This window comes from Nylanderia fulva, unplaced genomic scaffold (genome assembly GCF_048542155.1).
Source record: "Nylanderia fulva isolate GAGA-0341 unplaced genomic scaffold, ASM4854215v1 Scaffold661, whole genome shotgun sequence".
Classification (NCBI taxonomy): domain Eukaryota; kingdom Metazoa; phylum Arthropoda; class Insecta; order Hymenoptera; family Formicidae; genus Nylanderia; species Nylanderia fulva.
This window is the reverse complement of record NW_028190766.1, coordinates 1-6,209: the sequence shown is the minus strand read 5'-3', so window position 1 is coordinate 6,209 and position 6,209 is coordinate 1.

Here is a 6,209-nt window from a genome sequence, read left to right as displayed (position 1 = left end):
GGATGTTCCGGTTCACGAAACTCATTCCACATCCTTTGCCCTTGTCCAATCTCTCCTTGTATCCCTTTCTTCGCTCATAGATCAACGTATCAGACGGTTCTGTTCATATTTTAAGTTCCTGTACGTTTTACCAGCTTCTACGAGATGCCGCCAATCTTTTCTTAAGTTGTCCGGGGTTCGCTCAACCACGTATGTGTTTCCTAGACAGAGTCTCGACCCTCTTAGATTTACTGCATATAGATCAATCTTTCTATTAAAGTATTGACGGCGTTCTCCTACTTGTTTGTGAGTTCGTTACAAGGGTCCCAGTGAGTTCTCTGATTTAATAACATCCAAACGATCCCAATTGACCTTCTTAGTTAGAGAGTTGTCCTAGTGATGAACCTGATTGTTTCTTATTTTTTATTGCGTGTTACTGTTCAAAGTATATACACTTATGGCGGGAATGTCATGTTCGGGAAGACTTCCAAGCATTAATACCTTCAGGACTCCACTTCACCCAGTGCAATTCTATCTTGGCCTCATCAATTTATAAGAAACGTTGTTCGTTTCCAGGCTGATTCAAAATGTATACGTTTTTCTTTATTAGAAATCCGCGATAAATTCGCCTTTCGCGTCTTCTCTTTGCATTCCCCAAGTATTTGGAGTGTGAGCATTGGATTCCATTGAATGATCTTTCGTGGCGTGAACTGTTTATTCTAGTCCTTTCCACGTATTCACTAACCTAGTTTACTCCCTGGAATGACCATAACTGATCACCACATATATTTACTTCATTATGTATTAAATTATGTGCGCAAGCTATAAGTTTCGTCCGTAAACTGTTCGTTTTTTTGACAGTTATTTCCTGATTACTATACCACTATAGACAGCTTTTGTATCTGTCACCTTATTACTTTGAACACTCTGCACCAATGAGCGCAGCCTTTGACTTGTCCTTGCATACGGTTGGTTCTTGTAGCAACACACATCCATGCCTTGTTCCTCTACGAAGTACTTTTCCATCTTATTTCGTATGACCGTCGATGTGAACGGAGGTATGGTTAACAGATGTGTGGTGGGATAGATAGTGTTAGGACGGGCGTTCAGGGACTAATTTGTAGGTATATCTATTTTAATCTTTACGATTTCAGTTACTCTATACTCCCGGCGGGCATCTCTTGTCACTTACCGTAGATGTGTGTCTTCCTTTTAGCTATTGTAAATTGCGCAACTGCAATTTCTCTCTCTCTCTGAGCATTGTGCTTATGGCCCGCCACCCCCACATGTCCACATGGGGTCTTTTCCTGCAGTGTTTAACACTGTGCTTAACCTAGACACGAATCACGCTAGTCAAGGCTAAAGTAAGCTTAACCTTGGTCTGATCTCCATTCAATATTAGTCGTTCTTGCTCAAGATTTTCCTTCTTACCTCTCTCCTTCACCCTCTATTCCTACCCAGTTATTAGATTTCTGGTTTTAGACAATGTGTTGTATCTGTATTAAACCTGCTTTCATTTTTCCTGCTTGGCGATTCCAAGTTTTCCAACATTCTTAGACCAAATTGTTCCATAAACTGCTCCTTTGTGACCGACTTTTCTACGTCATATACTATCATACTGGGTCCAGTTTTCTTAGGCAACTCTGTTTTCAGCCCGCATTCATTGTCTTCTATTATCTGCTGGATCTTTTTTAATTCGTTTCCACCTTCCGTTTCCACTAGAATGCCTCTGTCTCCCACCTTTCTCATTCTTTTAATCCTTAATTTCTTTTAATTAACGGATTCATTTTCTTTGTAAGTTTTTCTTTGACATCCTCACACGTTAAATTGTCCTTTTCATTTAAAGGCTTAACAATCATTACCGAAGAATTAGTCTTGAATTCGCTTTTTGTGTTAGTACGTTGGATAATTTCTTTTTTTTGTTTCTGTTTCAGATGCTGGCTGTTCCGGACCCATGGATGTGAACCGCCAACTTGAACAGTAGACATTTCGCGAACTGATTAGAATTTTTCGATGCCAGGTAAGTACACTTTAATTTTTCTCATCTCAACGATACTCTCTTGTAATTTCCCTTCTTGTAGCACCCACTTAGACAATATGAACTTAATTGTATTCTTATTGATTTTATTGTTTTCATTAAAGAGAAACTCTTCTAGAGCTACTCTTTCAGATCTCACTTCTTCTAGCGTAACTTCCTTGTCGTCCTTTTTCAACTTTCGGTGAGCCTTTTTGTTCCAGTTTCTCTCTTTCCACACTATTCGCACTGCTTTTTTGAACAGGTTCAGAAAAATAAATACATCATTATCATCAGTTTCTCTGGTATTTTTTGAACTGGGGCGTTTTTGTCGTTTTTTTTTCAGCCGGAGAGTCGTATGCCTCCTCACCTTGTTCAAGCAAAGCGCTAAAGCAAGGCCTATTTATTCCTCCAGTTATTATTTTCGCCGATGGTGGTGGTGATCTGGGAATAGACTCCCTTCTCTTGAACGGGTCCTGTTCTTTATCTCCGGTTTGTGTTTCATCGTTAACTTTGGTTTGAGTGTATTTTTAGTTTTTTTTTTCATTTTTCTCCATTTTTCATCCCACGAGTATGGTAGGAACAAGTATCAAGTGATTCAGAGCCTCCATGATATCACCAAGCCTAGCTACTCTGGGGGGTCGGCAGGTACCCCAGAGGGAACGTTTGCGACCGGCGCTGTTTCACGTCTTCGTGGCCAAGCAGCCATCGGCACGTTGCCTTACACCTTGGCTTAAGACGTTTGGTGCATTCTTAGTCTGTCCTCTCCTTCCAAACTCATCCGGCAAGGTTGAACCTACCAGGGCATAACCCCCGCCGGCATGACTTCGAAGGTTTGTTCGCGTCGCATGCCCTAACATGCTCCTTCTCACTCCAATGCGCTCCAATACGTTCGTGTCACCAGGAAACAAGATGGCGACTAGATGTTCGCGTCACGTTAGAGCATACTCTAAGGAGCAATTAGGAGCACGCTCTATTTGCCTCACCTTCGAAGTGGTGCATTTGGGGCTATTTTATCGCGCATGCGTGTGAAGCTTGTACTGTAAACAGTATCCACTGCTCAAGAGTCGGGTAGTCCAATAACCTCGCTTTTATTATTCGGCTACGCCGTTACTGTCTTGATATTTCACAATGGAAACTTCTTTTAAGTATTCAGGTAAGAATTTTATATATGATGCTGATTACTTAAATACTCATAATACTTTTTATATTTTTACTTAATTAACTAATAAAATAAATTCTAAGAGATAGATTAAATGATTTTATTCTAAGATAATTTAAATTGCATAAATATTGTACTATATTAATAGTTTTATTTTTCAGCTGTGAAACCTAAACTGGTATCATTAAAATTAATTAAGCCTCCTCAGACTTTTGCGTGTACTTCTCTGTTGTAACTGCTACAACAAACTCGACACAGTTCCTAACCACAACTGCGCCTTTGGATTCTGTACTGAATAAAATAAGTTTTTCTACAATTCAACCTCAGACTATAATCCACGAGAGTCCTTCTGTTACAGTTCCTGTAACAAGCTCTATGCAGTACACACCTACAACTTTGTCTTCACTAGACTCTTCAATTGTGAATGCTTTACTAAATAAAGCAGGTCCTTCTGAAATTCAGCCTCAGATTAAAGTCCATGAGAGTTCTTCTGTTACGATTCCTGTAACAAGCTTTATGCAGCACACGCCTACATTGTGTCTTCATTGGACTCTTCAATTATAGACTCAGATAATGAAAAAGAGAATACTTCTGGTGTCAATAATGATGGCTATTTTATTGGAGACTATAAAACCATAATGTTGTTTTTCACAGAGTATGAACAGCATGAAAAAAAATTCCAGAAAAGAAAATATCAAAGTAAAGAGGCTATGTTTCAAGCGATAGCAGAATCCTTCCAAGAAAGAGGTTATGTGAATGCTACTAAAATCACATGAAAAATAAATTTAAATTGTTGAAGAAGAAATGGGATAAACATATCAAACAGACCATGGGAAAAAATAGTTCTGGAAAAGCACTAAACCTCTTCCATTTAAAGAGTAAGTTCTATCTTGTGTTTTCTGTATATAATTATATATATGATATTTTTTGAATTAAACATTATAATTAATAGTTTCAGTCGATTTGTTTCATATTTTTATTTTGTCATTCTTACAATATTCTGTTTTTATTAAGTAGTTAGTATTATATTTAGTATTTAATAAGTAAGTAATAGAATACATATGTATCTTTACAGTGAAATGATAAACTTATTTGGAAAAAGTCACAGTGGAGTGGCCATCTTTTGTAGCTGGCCGCAATGGAATGGTTTCTCAAGAAGACATTTTGCAAAAGTGGTCAGTCAAAATTTGTCTCAGTGAGTAATCATCTCCTTAAATGTTTTTAATTCATTTCTAGATATATTTTTAGATATAATTTAAAATGTTTTCTATTATAGGAATGTAATGAAGAACAATCTTCTATTGCACTAGACTCGCCACCTTCGACACCATCTGCATTAACAGTCAATCTCAATCAGTAATAGGTAGCAGCAAATCGTCCATGACGGATAGCAGTTGCTCATCTTTAATAAATACAAAAGCAAAGTACGAGATGGCAAATTGGCGCATACTCTACAATCACTTAAGGAATCCATCTGTGCTGTGCTACAAGAGAAAGTGATGCCAAACAAGAAACACGTACCAAATACCTGACGGAGCTTAAAAAATGTAATGATTACAAATAGAACAATTACAATTGCAAAAAGAACGAAATAGTATCTTACAAAGGCAACTTAAGATACTAGAGAGAATAGAAAGTAAAAAATACTCAACACAAAATTATCAGACGAAGAAGATTATAAAGATATAATAAGACTGAAGGTTTACTAAATTATATGTATACATAAGACATTCATAAAGTTTGTTCCTTTGCCTACTTAAAGGAGAAAATGTAGTAAAACACATTTATTAATCTTTTCTACATATAAATTCTGCGAATTACACATTTTTCCTGACAAGATCTGTCAGATATAGTAATTATAAAATAGACACATTGTCTTTTAAAAAATGTTAATAAGATATTATCAAATTTATAAAATTTATGAACTTTATTAAAGTTTAATTTAATTTTTTTAAAAAGAAAAGTGTTTGGGTTTTACAAAAATTATTTTTAAATTGATCTAATTTAGACTTTTCATCATTGGAAAAATGTGAAACTCTACAGGTTAAAGGGTAAAAAAAAGCTAAAAAATGTACACATTTTCAATCACTTCATTTTTTACTTTAAACCAAATTACAAACTTTTGACTTTCCGTAAATAAATTAATGTTTTAAAAATTTTAAAAATTTTTGTTATTTTTTTTAAATTTTTTTTTCGTTGAAATTTTTTATTTTTTAATTTTTTTTTTAGTTTTTTTTTTTTTATTTTCTGTTTTTTTGATAAACCGTAAAAAAACTTATAAAGCTCGCAAAGAAAGCTACATTTACTTATTGAGTTCTTTTGTTAAAAAAGCGGGCATTTTTTTTTTGAGTTTTTTAATTGGAAAAAACTCTTTTATTTATCGAGTTTTTTTTTACTAATAAAGCAATTATTTTCTTGCAGTCAACGTACAAAACGTGTTGAAAATCAAAACTGTCATTTCTTTTTCAATTTACATTTTTTTGTTAATTATCGATAAAAAATCAAAAAAAATATATTTTCATTTCGTTTATTTTTTTCTTTTGTATGAAAAATAGGGGTATATAAAAATAAAGACTAAGTATGGATAAATTTTTTTCAAAATTGTTTTATTTTTTTCTTCATATTACAAAGAATTTATTTTTAAATTTAAATTCAAAATTTAATAATTTTTAATTAAATGAGCTAATAGAAAATATATAATCGTAAAATTTTAATTTTTATAAAGAATATATTTGTGTAAACGTTATGGTTTTTTATAACCCTTTAAACTATAATTTACATTGTTTCCTAATTTTTATAAAAAAAAAACATAAAATTTGAAAGCACTTTGATATTTTGTACATTAAATACTACTACAATTTTTTTTTGAACGACCGATTGATACAAACAGTATTGATATTTCGCGTTGACAACACCATACATTTTAAAAAAAAAATAAACATAATTTAAATATTAATATTAAACATAATATTTAAAAAAATTTTTGGATACTCTTATTCAAATCATCGTTGAAAAAATTGTCTACATAATTTGCTCTGAGATCGCGACCCCCCT